The sequence below is a fragment of the Bidens hawaiensis genome, unplaced genomic scaffold, assembly GCF_021521415.1.
Source record: "Bidens hawaiensis isolate Kalapana, Puna unplaced genomic scaffold, B.hawaiensis_p1.1 tig00001521_1, whole genome shotgun sequence".
In the NCBI taxonomy this organism is placed as follows: Eukaryota; Viridiplantae; Streptophyta; class Magnoliopsida; order Asterales; family Asteraceae; genus Bidens; species Bidens hawaiensis.
This window is the reverse complement of record NW_027491087.1, coordinates 1,042,201-1,066,828: the sequence shown is the minus strand read 5'-3', so window position 1 is coordinate 1,066,828 and position 24,628 is coordinate 1,042,201.

Here is a 24,628-nt window from a genome sequence, read left to right as displayed (position 1 = left end):
CGACGCATTGGGATCATCGTCTCTATCGTTCCTTCTCTTGGTCCTCAACTCATCGCCTTTACAGCTCGTCTCGCCTTGAGATGCCAAGAACTCCTTCAGAGCATCTATGATCTTTCCATGATCCCAATGCGTCGAAAGATGCAGGTGGTGAGCTACCAAGAACTACTCAAGCTCTTGGAACTTCCACAACTCAGGGGGAGTCGACATCTGCAGCTGGTGGTGATGATGTGGTGGTGGTGGACGTAGAGGAGATGGATGATAGCTTGGTTGGTGATGATGATGTATTGCCAAGTGATGTGATAGAAAAGATTGGTGGAGATATTGTGATTGATTATGAGATTGAAGAGGGAGAGATAGTAGAAGAGAATGTGGAGCATGACATTCCAGATGTTGAGAAAGCCGATATGAGTAAAGAGATGGCAAGTGATGAGTCTGAATGGGAAGAGCAGCCTAGGTGGAAGGAAGGCTACGCTCAGTGGTTCGTCAAAACGAAGAAACCGGCGGTCCCTACAATGTTTAAGAAGAGTTACAACATTAAAGGCTATGCTGAAGCGAAGAAAGGGATTATATGCTGGATATATGATGAGTAGTTGAGGCTCTTCGTGATTAAAAGGTATGACGGTGTTCAGTACTTTAGAAGGATGTTAAGATCGTTGAATACACTGCCAGAATGTGAAGTGAAAGACTTAGCCAGATTGGGATTGATAAACAGAAGTGATGATAATATGGCTAGAGTCATTGGGAAAATTGTGTGGAAAGAAAGTATAAAAGAGAAGAAATTTGAGCTGTTGAAGCCACAAAAGGGAAAACTTGTTGAAGACAAGGATAGAGGTTTGAGAGCTGATGGAAAACCTTGGATGGTCATGAAGTATAAACCGATCCGGTGCCTTAAAGAAGTACCGATGAAGCTAATGCCCAAGGATGTGCTTAAAGAGCTAAAGTGGTGGTTTGTAGATTGTGAGACAGCTGAGGCAGTGATGGAAGACGAGGATGAACAAGAGGTGCTAAGAGTTTACGATCCGATGCACTTGGTAAACTTATCGCAAGCTGATCTGCAGGTGCTCAATGAGAAGAAAATCTTTTATATTCCTGCTTGGAAAGACGAAGCGAGGAAATATCAAAGATTTGTGTCGGTATGTGTTCGAGAAGGAGTGCATGCGTGAAGATACGAGGTTGAAGATTACAAGACACGTGTTTGAAGCTAAAGAGATGAAGCTACTGCCAAGGGGGAGTCTGTTGGTGCATGATGTCAGTAGTTCAGTGTCTAGTGTCTGTAATCGTGTTTGTAATGTTTTATGTTTTGTATAAGCGAAGTTGCTAACAAGTTCGCTGATATGGGCGAACTTGTTAGACAAGCGAAGTTAGTGACAACTTCGCCTGAACATGCCAGGCGAAGTTGTCGTGATTATATAAGCCATCTGTTACGGCTTATTAGTTAATAACAACATTCAGTTTTACAGAGAGTATTCGAGAGAGAAAGTCTGTAATCAAGTGATCTTCGTATCACGTGTTTAAGGTTGGTATACAACGTGTTTGATTATCGTATCGTGTGTTAACCGTATTGTTTTCTATACTCGTAACGTCTTACGTAGGGATTCCGCACCTGCGTAGTACGCGATATCTCGTGTAGATCCGGCTGGGAACCTACAGCTGCTATCTCAGTAACTAACAATCCCGTTAAACACAGTAAAACTAAACATATTGACATTCGTCATCATTTTATATGGGATTGTGTTGAGAAGAAATTAATTTTGCTTGAAAAGGTGGATTCACTGGATAATTTTGCCGACCTTTTTACTAAAGCGTTTGACCGATCCCGTTTTCAAAATCTTGTTGAGCTTAATGGGATGATCAATCCCGAGTAACCATGTTTTCTCTTTTATGATAAAAAAAACATCACTATCGCTTAAAATTATGTCGGTTGCTCAAGTTAGAAGGACATATCTCAAGGATATGTTTGGTCCTTACTTCTACGTGTAGATTATAAGGATAGCCATTAACCAGATGACTGCAAGCGACCGGGGCGGTTTATGATGGGTTTTTATTCTTTCGCTTAAAATTAGTCGTTCATACTTAGTCATAGGGACACATACTCGTATGTGGTCGGTCCGGCTGATCCGCTGGATCTTCAGGATAGCCCTTTACCTAAAGACTTTGACTTGATCGGGGCGTTTGAATTTAAAATTTTTTTGGGGAAATGATATAATTTTTCAGCCTATAACTTCGCAAGAAGTTTTAGTACGGTGTTAAAATGAAAATTGATCCAACCTTGGAAAGTGATATATAAACTAATTTTTTGTGCTTAACTGGTGAAGTAATTAGGCCTAAAAGACTTTAGAACAGTCATTGTATGTTATGGTAGCTTTCTATGGTGCGTAAAAGTAGAAGTGATACAAACTAAATCTTCTCGATTTACTGTGGAGAGTCATTCTGAGTTGTGCATGTCTCCACATACATCTTTCTGAATGATAGGCAGAAAAGTGATTACCCAGTCATACACGAGCCCGTGAGTGTTCTGATTCCCGCGAAGATATGGTTAAGTATCTGCAGTGATCCAGATTCAGGACTTGCAGTTGTCTTCGATTTGCAGTTGTCTTAATGTCTTTGATTAAAAAAAACTCTCTAGTTATTATTATTAAGCCTTATGAAGGTAATCTTATTACAAATATCTAGAAATAGGCAAGAAAGAATATTTCAAAGTATAAAAAAGATCCTGAAGACGACTCAAAAGATCGACGTGTGATCATTGATTAATCAGACACTACGGGTCAAAGTCAACTTGGGGTGACTTGGGGAAAGCCAAATACGCTTTGAGAATAGATAGGAGGCATCACAATCTCTCATGTGATGTCCGTCTAAATTTTGAGCCTAATTGAACCTAATCCGTATCACGGAAGCGATGAAAACCATACTAAGTTTTATACCTACCTACAACCTGTTTCTCTGTGTCATAATACCGCTGAACATAGATCTGTCTGACAGCCACTTAATAAGTATGATTCCTGTTCGGATCTTTTCTAAAACATGCAGGTTCTCGTCAAGACTGAAATTTGATCCCGTTTATTTAATTATCTTAATTTTGATATGTATTTTATATTATGGTATGTTTTCTTAAACACTTGATTATTTGTTTTTTATCACATTTTCTTACCTTTAGTCAACATCATTGTGGGTGAAGTTGTTTTTTAAGCGCAGTTGCCTTTGGGTTGAAGTTATCAAAAGAGCAAAGTTGACTAATTGGTTGACCATAGGCGAAGTTGAAAAGGGCGAAGTTAACCATAACTTCGCTACTGGGTTTTCGAACTATATAAGGGAAATCGGTGGTCAAAATTAGTCAAACACTTTAAACTTCTAAACCCTCGGCGAACTTAATAATTGAATCGAACCTCTTGTTTATCAATTTTGATCCATAAAACAGGTTGGTCCGATCGGAGATACACATAATTCATATTGTTTACGGTTAATATGTTTCTAACTAGTCTGTTATAATCTCTTTTGTGTTCCAAACCCTTACCACTATGTCGGTCCGATTTGAACGCACCTTTGGTGATAATAAGTGATTCGGCACTCTAATCGCATTAATATTTTTTTATTGATGCTATCTAATCGGCCATTCTTTGCCATTACTGGACTTGCTTGTTGCGCCGTTTATATAGCGAAGTTATGGTTTGGACGAACTTGGCATAACTTCGCCAGTTCCTAACATCGCTAACATTACAACTTCGCCTGTTTCATGCTGGGCGAAGTTGTCAACTGCTGTCATAATGATCTGACTTGGCTTGTTTGTTTTGCAGAGATGGCTGCCGTGGCTGGTGCTGGTGGAACTGGTGGTGACGAAGGCGGAGGTGATAAGAGGCAGTTTTTTCTGGGTCACAATATGTGTATCACCTTAGATCCGGATGCTCGAGGAATTGACGATTACGGTGAGATCATTTCGTTTCTCATACGCTCACGCATCTTTCATGCTATTACTACTACTCTTCCGATCTCACTACCGAATATTGAAGATTTCTGGAATACGGTTGAGTATGACTGTCGTGTTGATCCACCTGTGATGTGTGCTACAGTTAACAATCAAGTGGTACAGTTCTCAGCCGATCAAATAAGGGTAGCTTTACAGTTGGGGGTTGAGACTTCCAATGACCCCACTGACTTTTCGGCCACTTTCCGAAATGGTGCTTGTGTTCGTATGGGGTACTCGGGTCCTTTGGAAGATTCTCAGAGACGAAAGGGGTTTCTGTTAGATCAGTGGAGGTTTCTGATGCATGTGATGATAGTGTGCATGTCCGGTCGCAAAGCTGGTACAGATGGAATGGGGGCGACGATGCAATCGGCTATGACTGCTTTAACCTACAACAAGCCTTATAGTTTTAGCCAGATATTTTTTATGAGATTGATCGTGAGAGACGTGCTGTTGCACGGGAAAGATTTTTTATGTATCCGAGATTCCTACAGATGATTCTGAATCATGTAGCTCCTAATCTGCCACAACGGCGTCCTATTTCGTATGTGGAAAGTGTGTCTAAGAGAATCTTTGCGCAATATAAGTCATCAAGTGCTCGTAGCAGACCTGAACTTCGTCCGAGTCACACTGCCTTGTTTGGTTATTTAGTGAACCCTGCATATGTTGCTCCTCCGGAAGATGAGTTTATGGATCCGCCACCGCAACAGGCTGATATCCCTCAACCACCTCCTATGGTTCAACCACCACCCGTAGTACAGCAAGCACCGCCTGCTGATCCTGTTGCAGCTCCAGAGGAACAGGATGATCTTGAAGTTGCCTTTGGAGGGCAAGGGTTCTTTGACATGGAACAGATTGATCCAGCTGCTGAAGTTCAAGTCTCGGTAGCCGAGGCGTCTGGTGTAAATGTTTCCATGGTCGCTACATCTGTGGCGGACTCTGAGAGAACTGACTCTGATTCCTCCACTGACGATATAGTCGAAGCACAGCAAATAATTGCCAGACAAGAAAGAATTCATGGCAAGCGAAAGAAAGACTCAGATGGTAGTGAATCAGACTATGAGGAGGATTATATCGTCTGGTACGAAGATCAAAGAAGGAAAGGGTTGGTGAAAGTTCAAGAGTTGGTGAAAGTTCGAGGGTTGTTCGTTTTTCTCCACCATCATTATCGGGTATAACTATGTTTCCTGCTTCTTCGACTGTCACACTGTCGATAACCTCAAGTGTTCCTTTGGTGACCACGTCGTCATCATTTGGAACTCCTCCAACCATGTTTCAGTTTATAGCACCGGAGATAGTTTCCTTGCCGCCTCCTACTCTTACTCCATCGGAGGTTGTTGCTAGATTTGTTGAGTCGGCGTTGGTTGCTACTGCGGGGTTACCTGTCTCCATACCACCCACAGTTACTTTTCAGCCTATCTCTGATATTCCAGCTAGTTTGGGAATTCCACCGCCGTATGCTCAAGATATTTCTCACATGCGTTTTGATTTTGACGCTACCCTGTCTGACTCCGAGGGATTGCGGCTCTTGAACGGGTAGTTGCTGAGCAGTCGCGGATAAATCTCATTCAGACGCAAGATATTCAGCGGCTTGTGGCTGAGAACCAGCTTCAGTCCTCTCTTCTGATCGAACACGGTAAAATCTTTGATGTTCTTAAGAAGTTCTTAGCATCTCAGGGGGAGACGAGTTGCAAGGGTGATGAATTGAGAACAAAGAAATGGAAGGACAAAGACGATGATCCCAATGCATCGAAAGATGCAGGTGGTGAGTTGCCAAGAACTGTAACGATTCCGACGAAACCAGGTATACCCTAACCGGTAGACTGTAGTTACGTCATATTTAATGTCGGGTACATGAATTACCATAGTAATTATACGAGAATACAGGGTTCACTGTATGGATTGCACGTGAATATATAATTCATCGTATTAAATATGCGATCAATCGATCGATAGTTATTGAAACCCTAACGAATCTAGGGTTCAATTATAGACGAGATATATGATATTTAGTGATGTTACGAAGTATTAAAGCTTCGGGATAAGTGGATTAAAGCACAGAAAAAGGATTTCGATTTAATAGTACGTCAGTACGTTAAACGAAACCTTTAATACCAAACCGAGCAAGAGACGATCGATCAAGCCGAAAAAGATGCACAATTATTAATACTATGATGTTTTAAGTTAATAAATGTCATGATTTAAGTTTTTAAATCGGTTTTATATAAATTTTATTTTAAGCCGAAAAACGACCGTTTTAGCCTCGTTTTAAGCCGAATTAAACGTTTAACCGAAAAACGAACTGAACCAGATTATCCAAAACATTATCCAGATTACGGAAATCCAAATGAGTGGCCAAGAATGAATATGTGGGTCCCACCCCACCCTTTATGAGTTCCGATCGGCCCCATGGCCTTCATTTTCTTTTTTTTTTCTTTTTTCAATCAACAATCCACAAGCTTCATCAATTCCTCTCAATTTCATGAACTAAAAACCGAGATTTGGAGCAAGAAAAACAAGGTAAAGATCGAATTATATACGTTTCCATCTTCGTTTCTTGAGTTTGTTTGCAAGAAAATGAGGTTTCAAAGATGAAAACCGATTCTTGCATGATCAAGTGATGTATACGGGTTATACAAGGGATCTTGGTCCAAGAAAGGAGTTAAACGAACCGAAAACGAATTTTTACGGTTAAATCTTTGTTTTTGGAATCATAACCGAAACCATGAAAGAAATGGCTTGATCGTGAGTGTAACTTTCTTGGTATTGTGGTATGTTGATTGTAGGCTCTGTATTTAGTGGTAGATAAGGCGGAAAGACGAGTTTGTAGCTCGTAGTGGCGGAAAACGAAAGGTATATTCGGTTATGTTCGGTTTTGGGAAATTTGGACAGATTGTTGATGCTTTATAGTTAGGTCATGAAATTTTACAGAGGTGTTAAACACATGAAAATATGAGTTCTGTGAATTTTTGGTAATTTTTGGATAAAGGATGAATATTTGGTGAATTTAATGCTCGGTTTTGGCCAAAAATGGTGAAAAATAGTTAAATATCATGAAAAATTCTGGAAAATTGCAGATAATCTTTTCATATCATGTATAAGTCACACACAAAATTTGAGGTCCGTTGGAGATGTCTAAGTAGGCTTTTCGGTTAAACGAGTTCTAGGGATTTCTAGCTCGGTTTTAGTAAAAAGAGCATGTAAAAGAAGTTTTTGGTTCTGGAAAAATTACATGGGACTATGTGGATGTCAGGGGACATCCAGGAAAAATTTGGGATTTTTCTAAGATCGTTTGGTATTTACGACATATTTAGTGTTTAAATGGTGTTTAAAAATAGATAAATAAATTTTAAATATAGAAATTAATTCTGGAAATATTTTTATAAAATTCCCCACTGTTAAAAAGTGATTTGTGCAAAATTTCAAGATCCGAGAGTAAACGGATAATTATTTGTGCTAATTATCAAACTTTTAAAGTTAAAACGATTAAACCAGTGAAGTTCGTTTAAGCGAGCTGACTGGTGTATAAAAACCCTAAAAATGAACTATTTTCATATAAATGAGTTAAACAAGTAAAAATAAATCATCCGAAAATAATTCGGATGATTTGAGTAATTTTAACCTATTTTAACAAGTTTCCGGTACGCTAAAGACGGAAACGGGTCCCGCGGCCAAACGGGGCCTCTAAACCGAGCTCAAATTTCACAACTTTACTTAAACTATCAGTCAACGACTATTTTCGGGTCGTGTGTGACCAAACTCATTTTTGAAACATAAAAACGAATAACCGTGCTAGGCACGCAAAACGAGAAAAACGACTAATAATAATTGGGACCATGGAACTCTAAACGACATCACAATCTGAGTCCGGAGAAGTGTTTCTGGGTTAACATTGCCCCCGGAACAGGTACAGTACTGGGTTAACAGTGTCCCCAGATGTACCGATTGATAAGGTTAAAGATTATATAAACAATAATTGTATAATAACGATCGTAGGGATCATATTACAGATTGGACGTGTTAATTGATAATGATTGTTGTTACCTGCTTGCATGTGCTAAGGTGAGTCTCACGAGCCCCTTTTTCTGAATTGTTTTCAAATATTTTCCCGGGGCGGAAGCATGTTTCTATTAAAATGTTTAAGTACATACTGAACGCATGGACTTGCGTGTGTTTATAAATATTTGATTGTACGGGAATCGTACGGAATGGGTACATGACTGGGTTAACAGTGTCCCCAGATGTCTTTGGAAGTGTTTCCTGGTTAACATTGCCCCCGGAGGGAGTACAGTACTGGGTTAACAGTGTCCCCAGGGGTTCCTAGAAGTGTTTCCGGGTTAACATTGCCCCCGGAGTGAGTACAGTACTGGGTTAACAGTGTCCCCAGATAATATTATATTATGATATGGATTTATCATGGTTTACTAAAATTAGTGAAACTCACCAACTATTCGTAGTTGACCCGTTTTCTCACATGCTTTTCAGGTACAATTAAGATGAAGTGATTGCTTACGTGCTAAGTGCTTGATGTGTGTAAGATTTGCGTGCGGAATGTTAGGAAACATTATAACAGATAGAATTATGTATCATATTGTATGATGTGTGTATCACCTAGACGGTAATGAAATACGAGATAATGAAATTTTGAAGTATATTAATGCATTCAGTTTTCTTTATAAACAATGTGGTTGATATCAGAGGTGTCTGTCGCATCCCGTTTACGTTTCCGCTGCGGTTACGGGGTGTTACAGAACTTGGTATCAGAGCCATTGGTTATAAAAGAATTAGGGTGTCTTTAAAAGATACCTAAAATATAACCAGTAGCTCAAGTATTATAGGATCTGAATATCAACTAATAATTTATAGTGACGAGGTCTGGATGAACTCGGATGGACAAGTGAGTTATTATGGTCCGGAACATAATAACAGATTTGTCCGCACGAGGGAGTTCAGGGAAAATCACGGGGTACATTAATAGGTAAAAATGGCAACATATGTGTAAAGTATATAATATTATTTATACGTGCTAATGTGTATATATATATATATATATGTGCATATCTTGTGGGTACAAGTATTGAGAAATAAGACCAGGATAAGGAACCGGGGGATGAGATAATAAAAAGTACCGAGGATGCTGAAATTTCTAGAGCATCGGTTGATGATAAGCCTGACTTATCGGGTCACAGCTATGATAGCACCAAGTTAGACCTTCCGTTTGACATTAACCAGAAATATCTAGTAACCGTCACTCCCAACCAAAATTGATAAATCCCATACCCTACCAACACCGGTACCGTATATTCTAATAACCCCCTATGTTCACCCGAACCGCCAACCCTCACGTACGGACGGACCTGTACCTGAACCCATTCTTGTTCCATTAAAATAAAAAATAAAATAATAATAATAAAATGGATAATAAAGCAGCAGATAAAAATGATATATTGAAATATATATATATGTATTGCTCACTCACAAACATATGAGACAGACCAACTTCAGATCGAGAATTACCGATTTTAGCAAACCTAGAACGCCTGAGGACATTGACTGAGCAAGTGTAGAGTTTCCCATAATAGTAATTAATAATATTTGAAGGCAACCCATGTTGCGCAATTACCTTGAACCTTGCAACTCCCTATGTTATCCTTACATCCGTTAGATTTTTACACCCATGTATGCTCGAATAGAATGATTACCTATACACAAAGAAGTGTTGGAATCATTATAGCATAGTTGGTTGTTCGTTCGTAGGTGGTATACTGTGTATGCCGGATATACGAATAAACACGGATATTATAACTCCGTGGTATGTAATCGTTTGGTGCTCACGGTGAGCATGTATCGGTTATGCTGACATGCAGAAGGATATTGAAATCAAGCATATTAAACATTGATCTTTGTTGAGAAGATCTCTATGTCAGTTGGTGACAAGGGTTATGAAGCGTATTTAAAAGTTAACCGACGTCAGGTTAAGTCCATAGGTTATTATACTTGTGGGACATATATACTAGATACTGGTATGTGTAATATGTATGATAATATTTGGTGTGTATGTGTACCTGCTGTTATGATTGAACTGGTAACGAGTTATACGGTGAGATTAGTATTGATTACTGCGTACGGGATGAGTACGGCAGAATGACATAAAAAGAGTAACTCCAATGATGGAGATTGATATGATTCAGTTGATTGCTCAAAGATAGCAGATGATGATACCGAATGTAGTATCACAGATCACTGCTAGTGTTGATGCAAATGTGAACGCAGAATTATAGATCGAGCAATCACATGATTATGAATATTTCAATTCTTAGTGGTATTACTAAGAGTGATAATGTCCCACCGAATGCTATTATGACTACAAGTATTAGTTATATACTAAACATGAATAGTAGTCGTAATGAATTAGATCCGGTATGAAGAATATGTTTATCGGTTGTGTTAAAGGGATTATTAATAGTTAGCTGATGGTAAAGGGAGGAATAGATTAGCGAGTGGATAGAAAAGATCGAAATGGTTAAGGATATTGGTAAGAGTCTAGAACATTGTGTAGTGAAGTATGCTACAGATATGTTGGTAGATTATGTTGTATCGTGATGGAACATGATGGTACAAAATAATAGATAGAAAATTTTTGCTCAGATGATGTGGTCGGAATTTAAAATTCTTGTGCTAGAGCACTTTTATTCGAGTAATTAAGTTCAGAGATTGGAAACTGAACTATGGAAGATAGAAATGTTGTATGCTGATCACTTAGAAAACGCTAATCGTTTGAAGGAATTGTCATGTCTGGTAACATGGCTAATTACTCCTGAAACTAAGCGAAGTGAGCGCAATATTGGGGACTAACTCCATCGATAAAGAGTATAGTCAATCCTGTAAAATATACAACCTTTGAAAGGGTTGTGTCGCAAGCCAGCATTGATATATTTTACTCTATGGGAAGTGGACTGGAAGGACGTTAGGTGAGACGTCGAGTAATAAAGAAGAGAAATGATAAAGGAAGAAGAATGTCGAGTGATAGTAGGCCACGGGTGTGGTAAAGATGGACGTAATGCCCCATTTGTAGAACCAGTTGAAGCCATGTGAACCGGCAACCCCAACCCATTCATGTACAACCACTCCGAACCCAACAACTTCAATAACAATCCATCCGAAGAAATCAAATTATGCCAAACAGTTGTACTTGCTATGAATGTGGCAGTACAGAACGTTTCAAGAGAGATTGCCCAAAGTTGAACCAAGGTGTCGTGGAAGATGAACCTCATGACAAGCATCAACCTCTGATCAAGCAAGGAGCCGTGCTTTTGTGAGTAATTCAAATGAAGCACGTCATGATCCAAAAGTGGTATTAAGTACGTTGTAGTTTTAAATCAATAGGCTTCAGTGATATTTTTACGGTCGTCGATAGAAGTTAGTTCCTGCTAACCTCCTACCCTTTGGAAAGATACCGATTAGTGAAACTATAGAACCCTATACTGTAGAATCGCTAACGGTAAATCCCTAATGGTTAACTAAATTGTACGGAATTGTCCTATTATTCTGAACGATTAACCTTTCCTTATTGACCTACGACTAGTAAAGCAAAGAAGTTTTGACGTAATAGTTAGCATGGATTGGCTAACTCAACATGAAGCAGAAATAAAATATGAAAAGAAGATGATTAGAAGCTCTCTTTCGGACGATGAAGCGATCAAATACAGAGAAAAGTGTACGGTATTATGTTGCCACTCAAATCTCATCTTGAGATGTTATAATATTTACGACAAGAAGACGTGGTGTATTTAACAAACGTGATTGCCAAAGTATTTAAAATAAAACATATAGAAGATATCCCGGTGGTACGCAAATTTCCACAAGTTTTCCCAGAAGAACTCCCTGGATTACCGCCAACCCGACAGGTCGAATTCAGAATCGATTTAATGTCTCAAGCTGGCCCTGTTGCTAAAGCACCCTACCGACTTGCACCGTCCGAGATGCAAGAATTATCCAATCAGTTACAAGAATTGTTGGGTAAGATTTTATACGACCTAGTTAGTCACCATGGGGTGCACCAGTTTTAATTGGGAAATGAAGGACGGAAGTGTTAGGATATGTGTTGATTAGGGAGAATTGAATAAAGTGACGATCAAGAATAGGTATTCACTTCTTCGAAGTAAATGATATGTTTAACCAACTGCAAAGGGCGATTTATCTTTAGAAAATTGATCTTATATATAGTTATCACCAAATGAAAAATCCAAGAGGAGGACGTTGCAGCAACAGCGTTGCGGACTCGCTACGGCCATTATGAATTCTTATTCATGCCGTTCGGGTTAACAAATGCGCAGGCAGTTTTCATGGAACTCATGAATCGAGTCTGTAAACCTTACTTTGACAAATTTGTCATAGCATTCATTGATGATATTTTGATATATTCGCAACGTAAAGAAGAGCACGAACGACGATTAAGGAAAATTGTGGAAGTGTTAAAACAAGAAGAGCTATACGCGAAGTTTTCAAAATGTGATTTTGAATAAAGAATGCATAATCCCTTGGTCATGTTGTAAAGCAACAAAGATTTCACAAAGATCCAAATAAGATAGAAACCATTAAAATTGTGCCAAGCGCCGATTTTAAGTCTCCCCGATGGAGACGATGGTTTGTCGCGTATTGTGACGCATCGCGTAAAGGGTTAGGATGCGTGTTGACGCAGTATATTAAGGTTATAGCCTATGCTTCCCGACAGTTAAAAGTACACGAGTAAAATTACACTACTCACGACTTAGAACTGGGAGCGGTTATCTACGCACTTAAAATGTGGAGACATTGTCTCTACGATACGAAGTGCACCATCTTCACCGATCATAAAAGTTTGCAGCACATATTTGATCAGAAGGAACTGAATATGAGGCAACGAAGATGGGTCGAGTTGTTAAGCGATTATGACTGTGACATCCGTTATCACCCTGGCAAGGCTAACGTCGTAGCCGATGCCTTGAGTAAGAAAGATCGGGTTAAGCCATTGCGAGTGCGAGTGCTGGGGATGATAGTCCAGTCGAACCTTCGAACCTGATTCGAGTCGCTCAACGTGAGGCGTTGAAAGAGGAACAATTGGAAAAGAAGGAATCTTACGGCAATGAGGAGAATTTCGAACAGCGTGTGGACTAAATTCTCTACTTCAAAAAAAAAATCGGGTTTGGATCCCGACCCTCCATGACCTTCGTGAATTAATCATTGACGAAGCGCATAGATCGAAATAATCCATACATCCGGGATCGGATTTGACTATTGATGATACGGATATCTGAAAGGATTTTTATTAATGGTCGAGTTTGGAGAAAGATATGGTTACGTGTGTTGGTGAATATTGAGTTATGCAAGAGATAAGGCTGCACACCGAAAACCCTAGGGAACGCCACAACGACAGAAAATTCGCCAATGATAGTGGGAATAAATTACAATGAATTCTTGCCTAAATTCCTGATGGTGAAATGGTATCTCGTCGTGGAGTGCCATTTTCAATGATCTCAGATCGAAATAGTCATCCTACTTCCATTATGGGAAGGCGGGGAAAGAAGCATCAAGAGCTTGAAGCTTTCTATGAGTGAAGTAATTATCACCAATTTGTTAAATTGGAAAATGGGCGTCACTCAAGCCATGAGATTTGAATTGATTCGAGAAACAACCAATCGGATTTAAAATATTTAAGATGAGTTGAAAGCATCGCGAGATTGGCAAAGGATTTATGCCAACATTCATAGGAAACCATTGTCATTGGAAAGAGGTGACAATGCATTTTTAAGACATCACCTTAGAGAGGTGATATGAGGTTTGCCAAAACCGAAAATATATCCTTAATATATTGGGCCTCATGAGACTATCTCCATGATTGGTCACTTAGTTTATTGATTAAAGTATTCCAGGGGCTAAGTACTATACATGATGTTTTGCCACGTATACGGATTGAAAAGTGCCTAAGCGATGAGGCAACGAAAGTACTAGTAATAGAGGTACTCATAGAAGACATGCTTGATATCATAACTACTTCCGTAGAGATAGTAGACGGGAAAACTAAACAGTTTGGACATACCAAGCTTTATCGATTAAAATTAAGTGGAATTCACAGCGAGGACCAGATTATACCTGGTAAAGCGAGGGTGAATTCTGAAGGAAAAACCCCCACCTTTCTCTCGGAAAGGGATAGTGAGCGTGTAAAATTTCGAGGACGAAATTTCTTAACGGGGGGAGAATGTAACGATTCCGACGAAACCAGGTATACCCTAACCGGTAGACTGTAGTTACGTCATATTTAATGTCAGGTACATGAATTACCATAGTAATTATACGAGAATACAGGGTTCACTGTATGGATTGCACATGAATATATAATTCATCGTATTAAATATGCGATCAATCGATCGATAGTTATTGAAACCCTAACGAATCTAGGGTTCAATTATAGACGAGATATATGATATTTAGTGATGTTACGAAGTATTAAAGCTTCGGGATAAGTGGATTAAAGCACAGAAAAAGGATTTCGATTTAATAGTACGTCAGTACGTTAAACGAAACCTTTAATACCAAACCGAGCAAGAGACGATCGATCAAGCCGAAAAAGATGCACAATTATTAATACTATGATGTTTTAAGTTAATAAATGTCATGATTTAAGTTTTTAAATCGGTTTTATATAAATTTTATTTTAAGCCGAAAAACGACCGTTTTAGCCTCGTTTTAAGCCGAATTAAACGTTTAACCGAAAAACGAACTGAACCAGATTATCCAAAACATTATCCAGATTACGGAAATCCAAATGAGTGGCCAAGAATGAATATGTGGGTCCCACCCCACCCTTTATGAGTTCCGATCGGCCCCTTGGCCTTCATTTTCTTTTTTTTTTCTTTTTTCAATCAACAATCCTCAAGCTTCATCAATTCCTCTCAATTTCATGAACTAAAAACCGAGATTTGGAGCAAGAAAAACAAGGTAAAGATCGAATTATATACGTTTCCATCTTCGTTTCTTGAGTTTGTTTTCAAGAAAATGAGGTTTCAAAGATGAAAACCAATTCTTGCATGATCAAGTGATGTATACGGGTTATACAAGGGATCTTGGTCCAAGAAAGGAGTTAAACGAACCGAAAACGAATTTTTACGGTTAAATCTTTGTTTTTGGAATCATAACCGAAACCATGAAAGAAATGGCTTGATCGTGAGTGTAACTTTCTTGGTATTGTGGTATGTTGATTGTAGGCTCTGTATTTAGTGGTAGATAAGGCGGAAAGACGAGTTTGTAGCTCGTAGTGGCGGAAAACGAAAGGTATATTCGGTTATGTTCGGTTTTGGGAAATTTGGACAGATTGTTGATGCTTTATAGTTAGGTCATGAAATTTTACAGAGGTGTTAAACACATGAAAATATGAGTTCTGTGAATTTTTGGTAATTTTTGGATAAAGGATGAATATTTGGTGAATTTAATGCTCGGTTTTGGCCAAAAATGGTGAAAAATAGTTAAATATCATGAAAAATTCTGGAAAATTGCAGATAATCTTTTCATATCATGTATAAGTCACACACAAAATTTGAGGTCCGTTGGAGATGTCTAAGTAGGCTTTTCGGTTAAACGAGTTCTAGGGATTTCTAGCTCGGTTTTAGTAAAAAGGGCATGTAAAAGAAGTTTTTGGTTCTGGAAAAATTACAGGGGACTATGTGGATGTCAGGGGACATCCAGGAAAAATTTGGGATTTTTCTAAGATCGTTTGGTATTTACGACATATTTAGTGTTTAAATGGTGTTTAAAAATAGATAAATAAATTTTAAATATAGAAATTAATTCTGGAAATATTTTTATAAAATTCCCCACTGTTAAAAAGTGATTTGTGCAAAATTTCAAGATCCGAGAGTAAACGGATAATTATTTGTGCTAATTATCAAACTTTTAAAGTTAAAACGCGTAAACCAGTGAAGTTCGTTTAAGCGAGCTGACTGGTGTATAAAAACCCTAAAAATGAACTATTTTCATATAAATGAGTTAAACAAGTAAAAATAAATCATCCGAAAATAATTCGGATGATTTGAGTAATTTTAACCTATTTTAACAAGTTTCCGGTACGCTAAAGACGGAAACGGGTCCCGCGGCCAAACGGGGCCTCTAAACCGAGCTCAAATTTCACAACTTTACTTAAACTATCAGTCAACGACTATTTTCGGGTCGTGTGTGACCAAACTCATTTTTGAAACATAAAAACGAATAACCGTGCTAGGCACGCAAAACGAGAAAAACGACTAATAATAATTGGGACCATGGAACTCTAAACGACATCACAATCTGAGTCCGGAGAAGTGTTTCTGGGTTAACATTGCCCCCGGAACAGGTACAGTACTGGGTTAACAGTGTCCCCAGATGTACCGATTGATAAGGTTAAAGATTATATAAACAATAATTGTATAATAACGATCGTAGGGATCATATTACAGATTGGACGTGTTAATTGATAATGATTGTTGTTACCTGCTTGCATGTGCTAAGGTGAGTCTCACGAGCCCCTTTTTCTGAATTGTTTTCAAATATTTTCCCGGGGCGGAAGCATGTTTCTATTAAAATGTTTAAGTACATACTGAACGCATGGACTTGCGTGTGTTTATAAATATTTGATTGTACGGGAATCGTACGGAATGGGTACATGACTGGGTTAACAGTGTCCCCAGATGTCTTTGGAAGTGTTTCCTGGTTAACATTGCCCCCGGAGGGAGTACAGTACTGGGTTAACAGTGTCCCCAGGGGTTCCTAGAAGTGTTTCCGGGTTAACATTGCCCCCGGAGTGAGTACAGTACTGGGTTAACAGTGTCCCCAGATAATATTATATTATGATATGGATTTATCATGGTTTACTAAAATTAGTGAAACTCACCAACTATTCGTAGTTGACCCGTTTTCTCACATGCTTTTCAGGTACAATTAAGATGAAGTGATTGCTTACGTGCTAAGTGCTTGATGTGTGTAAGATTTGCGTGCGGAATGTTAGGAAACATTATAACAGATAGAATTATGTATCATATTGTATGATGTGTGTATCACCTAGACGGTAATGAAATACGAGATAATGAAATTTTGAAGTATATTAATGCATTCAGTTTTCTTTATAAACAATGTGGTTGATATCAAAGGTGTCTGTCGCATCCCGTTTACGTTTCCGCTGCGGTTACGGGGTGTTACAAGAACTGAACAAAATCTTGGGACTTCCACATCTCAGGGGGAATCTGCTGGTCCATCAAGCAGTACAGGTGGTGACACAGTGGTGGTTGTAGACGAGGAGGAGGCGTTGGGAAATGATGATGATGATGATGAGATAGGTGATGTTGTGTTAATGGCTGATGAGATTAGAAAAATTGGGGAACAGATAGAGATTGACAATGAGTTGGAAGAAGGGAGATAGTTGATGATGGTGTAGAGCATGATATTCCAAGTGTTGATAAGGTGAACCTGAATCAAGATGAAAGTGTGTCAGATGAGTCTGAGTGGGAAGAAAAGCCTAGATGGAAAGAAGGTTGTGCTCAGTGGTTTTTCAAGACAAAGAAGCTTGCGGTACCAACAATGTTCAAGAAGAGTTACAACATCAAGGGCTATGATGAGTCAAAGAAAGGTATCATTTGCTGGTTGTATGACGAACAGTTGAAGTTGTTTGGGATAAAGTGTTATTATGGGATTCAGTATTTTAAGAAGGCTTTGAGATCGCTTAACACCTTGCCTGAGTGTGAGGTGAAAGATTTGGCACATTTGAGATTAATTAATCGAAGTGATGACAACTTTGCAAGATGGGTTGGAAGGATTGTGTGGAAAGAAAGTGTGAAAGAGAAAAAGTTTGAGTTGTTGAAGCCACATAAAGGGAAGTTAGTCGAAGACAAGGAAAGAGGCATGAGGACTGATGGTAAGCCTTGGATGGTGATGAAATACAAGCCGATTCGATGCTTGAAAGAGGTTCCGATGAAGATGATGCCCAAGGATGTGTTAAAGGATCTCAAGTGGTGGTACGTTGACTGCCAGACTGCTGAAGCTGTTATGGAAGATGAGGATGAACAGGAGATTCTGAGAGTGTATGATCCCATGCACTTGGTTAATTTGTCTCAAGCTGATTTGCAGGTACTCAATGATAAGAAGATTTTCTACATTCCTGCGTGGAATGATGAAGCTAAGAAGTACCAGAGGGTGGTCTCTGTCTGTGTGAGATAGGGCGTTCATGCTTGAAGACGGTGGGTACGTGATTTTTGGATTACAAGACACGAGAAAGAAGATAGAGATATGAAGCTACTGCCAAGGGGGAGTCTGTTGGTGCATGATGCCAGTAGTTCAGTATCTCGTGTTTATTTGTGTCTGTAATCGTTTAGATTGTTTGTTTTTGTGTTGAATTTGTTTCTTATATGTTCGCCGTGTTTAAGCGAACTTGAAGTCAGCGAAGTTATGACAACTTCGCCTAGTATGTTAGGCGAAGTTGTCGAGTTATATAAACTCATAACTTCGACAGTTTATGTAAGACTTAGGGAACGATTGGTTTTAGTGATCTTCTGAACCACGTGTTTGTTTCTTGCAATATATATTATAATCCTCGTGTGTTTGCATATATTCAACGTCTTAATCGTCTCGACACTCGTATCGTATACGTGGGGATTCTGCATCCTCATGTTACGAGATACTCCTGTGTAGATCCGGCTGAGAACCTACAGATCAGATCTTCGATCAGAGGTCGGGAAGTCTGGTTTTTATCAGCAAAACCATAACATCTAAAAATGGAATTTTCCGGCCAATGTTTAGCTTTTTTGGCGACTGTAGCGGCGTTTTTCGGCGAATGAGAGGTTATGGGTTTGTAGATCGGGGTGAGACGGTTTTGTGTCCGCTTGAATCACTCAATTCCGAGTTCGCGTGATATGGTTTTGGTCTATTGGAATGATTTCGAACACAAACCTCAAAGGTACGTTTTGTTAAAAAAAGGTTTACTTTTCGTGTACGGATTTCATGAAAATTTGTAGGATGATAGAATGGGTCATTTTTATTGATAAAGTAATGGACTTGCTAGTAAACGGGTTAGTTGGTTCGTTCTGGGTAAAACGAGTAGTGTTCGGTTCGTGAAAAGAATGGGTAAACGAAGTCGGTTTTGCATGAAACTTGGTAGGAATCATTTATCTCAGCTGACCCAACATTTTAGACCCCGACACCGCATCCCTGTGATGCCGAATGAGCCGTTAAAATTTAGATCTAGCTTTAATCGGGTGTTTAATTAATAAAAAACGAGCTTAAGGGTCACCTTAGCTTGGATCTAGACCACCCAAAACTACTTGGGTAATAAACGATCAAAATTCGGCCAACCATGGTTGTTAACGGCGGCTGGCGGTGTCGGACTCGAAGAAACCCCAAAAAACGTGTTAAGAATAATCAAATCTGAACATATGTGCCGTATATGTTATATGCGCGCATATGTTTGGGGGCGCATATGTATACCAACGTATATGTGTACATGTACGTATATGTGTATTAGTATATAATTAGAGGCGCATATGTAGTAAGTACGTATATGTATGAGGAGCGCAAATGTATGAACCATGCATATGTATGTATCATGTATAATTTCTGGGAGCACATATGTGTGGCCACGTATATGTATGAAGTGTATAAGTATGGGAGAATAAATTATGCGGGCGCTTAACTTATGTGTACGTATAACATATACTTCCCAAGACTTATGCGCTAACATGGCGTATACACCACCATGACTTATACTCTATCCTAGCTTATACGATGAGAAGTAACTTATACGTAATAACTTATGCGCTGACTTATACGTAAAAATGACTTGTGCGCCAAGAACTTATGCGGCATGTAAGACAAGAATAAGTAATTAATTAATAACTAAAGGTAATGTTTAAAAGTGATAAAAGCCTCGAAAGAAAGACTAAGGCTAGAATAGATACGTAAGAGCATAAGAATATTAGTTAAACTTATGTGCCTTGTTACACAGTTAGTTGTTCCCAACTGAAGAAATGTGTTACATTCAATTCTGAAAGAAGCAGGACCCTGGTGACTTTTTAGCCCCATTTCCTTGTTATGTTTTCGGGGTTGTGTGCATACTCGATGTGATTAGTTAATACACTTACAAAGAGTGGTAAGTGTATGATATGTGAATGCCTTATGGATGATATACGAATTATATATGAATGATATAGAAAATGTTGAGAGCATGTATGAAAGTATATATATATATATATATATATATATGGTGAGGTTATGCTAAAAAGTAATGTGTTTCTAGGAGTGTAGGGAAAGATCTGGTGCATTGGATCTGATGATCCAATGGTTGTGGTTCAATGTAGTGTTTTTCTTAGGTGTGTTCTATTTTTGTACTTGTTTTATAACACTCTATGGGCATTATCGTTTACTGTGTTATATTAAATTTGGAAAGAAACAATCTAATTAATTAGTCACATGTGAGAGAGATAAACTTCCATAACCTACCACAAACCACCACCATCCACTATGAACCACCGTTAACCACCACCATTCTTCCTTTTCCGGTCATCAGTAAGTTGTTTTTAAACTCGATCCCAAACATTTATATGTTAAAAAATCCACTTATGTCCTCTCTCCAAATATAAAAGTTCTAGTGTAAGCTTTCCATCAAAACGCAACAAGAATCAAGACATTTTCAGAAAGTCTATTTTCCAACCAACATAGTTATTTTGTTTAATGAGCTGTTTGGTAGCATCTTAATGGTCATTAAGTTGTTATCTCTTAATGGTTCATAGCCTTTTAACCATTAAAAGGTTACTAAATAGCCCCAACTGTATATTAAAGCAAGTGGGAGCTCAAAAATCAAGCATTTGGATATTTGTAGTTTTATAGGTTCACAAAACATTGACTAAAAATGGCTGTACATATATTATTTGGCGAGTTATTGTAAATATCTTATTGAAAGGTATGTACAGCCTTTAGCTATTAAACAAACAAGAAAAGAAATGACGTGAAACAAACTTCATTCCTAAGAGAAGGATAAAGGGGAAATAACCTATCATCATTTTCTCATGCTTATCATGCTAAAATGTACATACATGCACACACATACATAAATACAAGGGTGCATGATACAAGAACTTTGTATTGTATCTCATATATACTTTAATATTACTCACGTTTTCTTTTTATAAATTATATAAATACAAATATATAAATTGCATCCCACATTTATATATATAATCACACATTTATCATGTTGTTTGTGCATATAAGTTTTTATTGAAAGTTATTTTGTGCCAACAAACTTTTTATCTCACACTTCTCTTTCTTTATGCTACCTTTCCAGGGTCGCCACCACAATTGTTGCACCACACCACCGTTATCGCGTGGTGATGGTGGTCGCAAGCGGTGTGGTTGGTGGTTTTAGCTGGTTATTTTCATGTTGTTTGTGAATATAAGTTTGTATCATTAAAGGTTATTTTGAACCAACAAACTTTTTATCTCACACTTCTCCTTTGTGCTATCTTGCCTAAGGTCGTCACCGCAACCGTCGCACCACACCACCACCATCGTGTGGTTTGGTTGGTGGTTTTAGCTAGTTATTGTGTTGTCTACCTGCGATGAAAATGACTGTAACGAAGGTTTTCCAGTCACTATCTTCTATCGGCAGTGAAGTGGTGACTCCGAGTGATTTTTGTCACACCCCAACTTACGACAGAATATGCCAGAGCACGACTTAGACTGTTCAGTAGCTTACAAGGCACTACTAATAATAATGACAATATCTAATTTATTTATTTCATAAAATAGGAAGTACATCACAATCCCAAAAGAACAAACAATCTATAATTCCAAACAAACAAAACAAAATGAACATGTTTTTTAATGATGGATATCCTAAGGTCCAAAACTACTAGCTTCAAACTTCAATTATCCAAAATAGTACCTGCAATATGTGTAAATATAGATATATTTGTCAACAAAAACTGTTGAGTGAGCAAACACAAATTTTGATATATAAAATAATAAATAAATGAAAATTCCAATGCGGGTGCGGTATTAACAACAATTTATTTACAAATAGGTCTTTTCATCAAACATAAGGTTTGTAAGGCCCCGTGCCCGGCAGCCTCACACTGGACGTTGGATTTACTCATAAACTTAGTTTGTTATAGCAGAAGCATATTCAATTTGCATTGGAAACTTAAAATTTTACATGTAACTTCATTCTACAACTAATCATCAATATTGATAGCCTCTTACGCACCTCAAGCTTGCCATGTCATCCTTAATATCTTCATGCATACTAAAAGTCAGCTACACGCTGTGAGATATAACGTTTTTGTCTTTTCATAAAATACAATTTATATATAAATCACATCTTTCAAACATGCATACATAACTTATAATTACTTATTCAATCTTTACTTGTTTCCATGTCGGTCTATCAATCAATACATAACTATTCTTGCTCATAACCAAGTCATTTGTTCTTGCTCATAACCGAGCCATCTATTCTTGTTCATAACCAAGCCGTCTATTCTTGTCCATAAAAGGAACATCTTCTCATATCCATATAAGGAACAACATGTACTATCCATACAAGGAACACTATATATACAATCCATATAAGGAACAACATGTACTATCCATGCAGGGAACAGTATATACTATCCATAGAAGGAACAACGTGTATTATCCATGCCATGAACACTATATACTATCCATAGAAGGAGCGTCACATACTATCCATACAAGGAACACTATATACTATCTATAAAAAGAACACCGTATACTATCCATACAAGGAACACTATATATTGTCCATAGTTGGACTAAAAATCACACAACATATATCTAAGCATTCATTAACTAGTATATCATACAACTATCCCACATACACATACGTATTTATTAACTACCACACTTAGTATCCCTAATTGGACCATATATTCATTGTATCCATAACTAGAGCACCTAACCATTGTATCCAAAACTGGACCACAATATCCATTGTATCCATAACTGGACCACATTATCCTTTGTGTCTATAATTGGACCACCTTACCGTACTATCCATAACTGGACCATCTTATTGTAGTATCCATAGTAGGACGATCACGTAATAGTATTATATCGGTTAGTATAGTGTATCTATAACTAGACCATGTTACCATAACAACACGTGCCCTTAACACATTATAGGCTTTTAGTCTTTTATTGTATTCATGCATGTGCTTTCCTTTCCATTACAACACACTATCATGTTCATAAATGGAACATCTATACATGTCCATAAAAGGAATGTGTATGGATGCGTGGTGGGTGTAGTATGAAAAAGGTGTTAATTTTTTAAAAGGTTAGTTCTCATAATGTTGAGTTTTAAATTTATAAAAATGATTATTATCTTAACTAAACCACACACAAATAGGAAAAAGTGTACCTACCATATATGTAGTAAAGTATAGGTAAGAACCAAGTATCGATGAACTGACACACTTATAGATTTTTACTACTAAATCGTTGTATTTATTTAATCGAAAGTGAAAATCATTTTGGTTTTGGTTTTGGTTTTGGTTTTGGTTTTGGTTTTGGTTTCGGTAAATGAGTTTAAAGAATCACATAAATTAAAATTAAAATTAAAAGACAATATTTTTGAGTTTTTATATTTTTAGATAGAAAGAAGATCAAAGATAAAAGTGTATCATTTTGTTTAAAACTCCTCTTAACTTGGTTTAATAGTTGATTAGAAAACATGTGGTTTGGGCTTGCTATGGTAATTAAATATGAGAATAACATCGTTAATCATGTTATTCCATGATAATTAAAGAAAGAGATAACTCTTGATCACTTTTACTAAAACATCATTTTATGTAAGCAAGTGGTTTTTGATAAAGATAAGTTAACTCACTTTCAAGATGAGACAATCCCTTAAATTTCTAAGTGAACTGTACTTGATACTTTTGTATTATACAAAAAATACCAATTAAGAATAGTTGAGTTGTAAAGGATTAGTCTTGAATTACCAAGTATTAACCTACAAAAATCTTGAGCAGTTATAGAACTCATGTAATTACCACTCAAGAGTTGTTTGAAATAGGTTATGTTGCACACTCAGTTAACGAGTAATTAAACGATTCTAGCGGATAAACACAAACAATCCATTTTCACAACATTGTTGATAATTCTCATTTTAAAATGGTCAATCACTACTAATATTCCATTTGGTCCATGTTAATATTAGGATTCATGTTTTTACCCCAACCAAGCCCTTATAAGAATGGAGATTTCTCGACTTGTCATTAAGCTTGGAATCTTAACAGCTCTTTAAAAGATTCTTAAGTTATTCCACAAACCCTCACAAGAGTGGCAATTCCCCAGCTTATCGTCAATCTCGGTATTTGGGGGTTGATTTTAAGTATTCTTAATTTATCAACCAAGTCCTCACAAGAATAGCGATTTCTCGACTTATCATCAAGTTTTGGGTCTTAGTGTCTATTATAAGGTTCGCCAAGGTTTCGCAAGACTAGCAATTTCTCGGCTTATCATCAAGCTTAGCACTTGGGGTATCTTTTAAGAATATTTTAACATTCCTCATCAAGTGATGATTGCAACATAACCATTAATTATTAAAAACCAATCACAAGTTTTACTATCTTTATTAAATTTCAATTA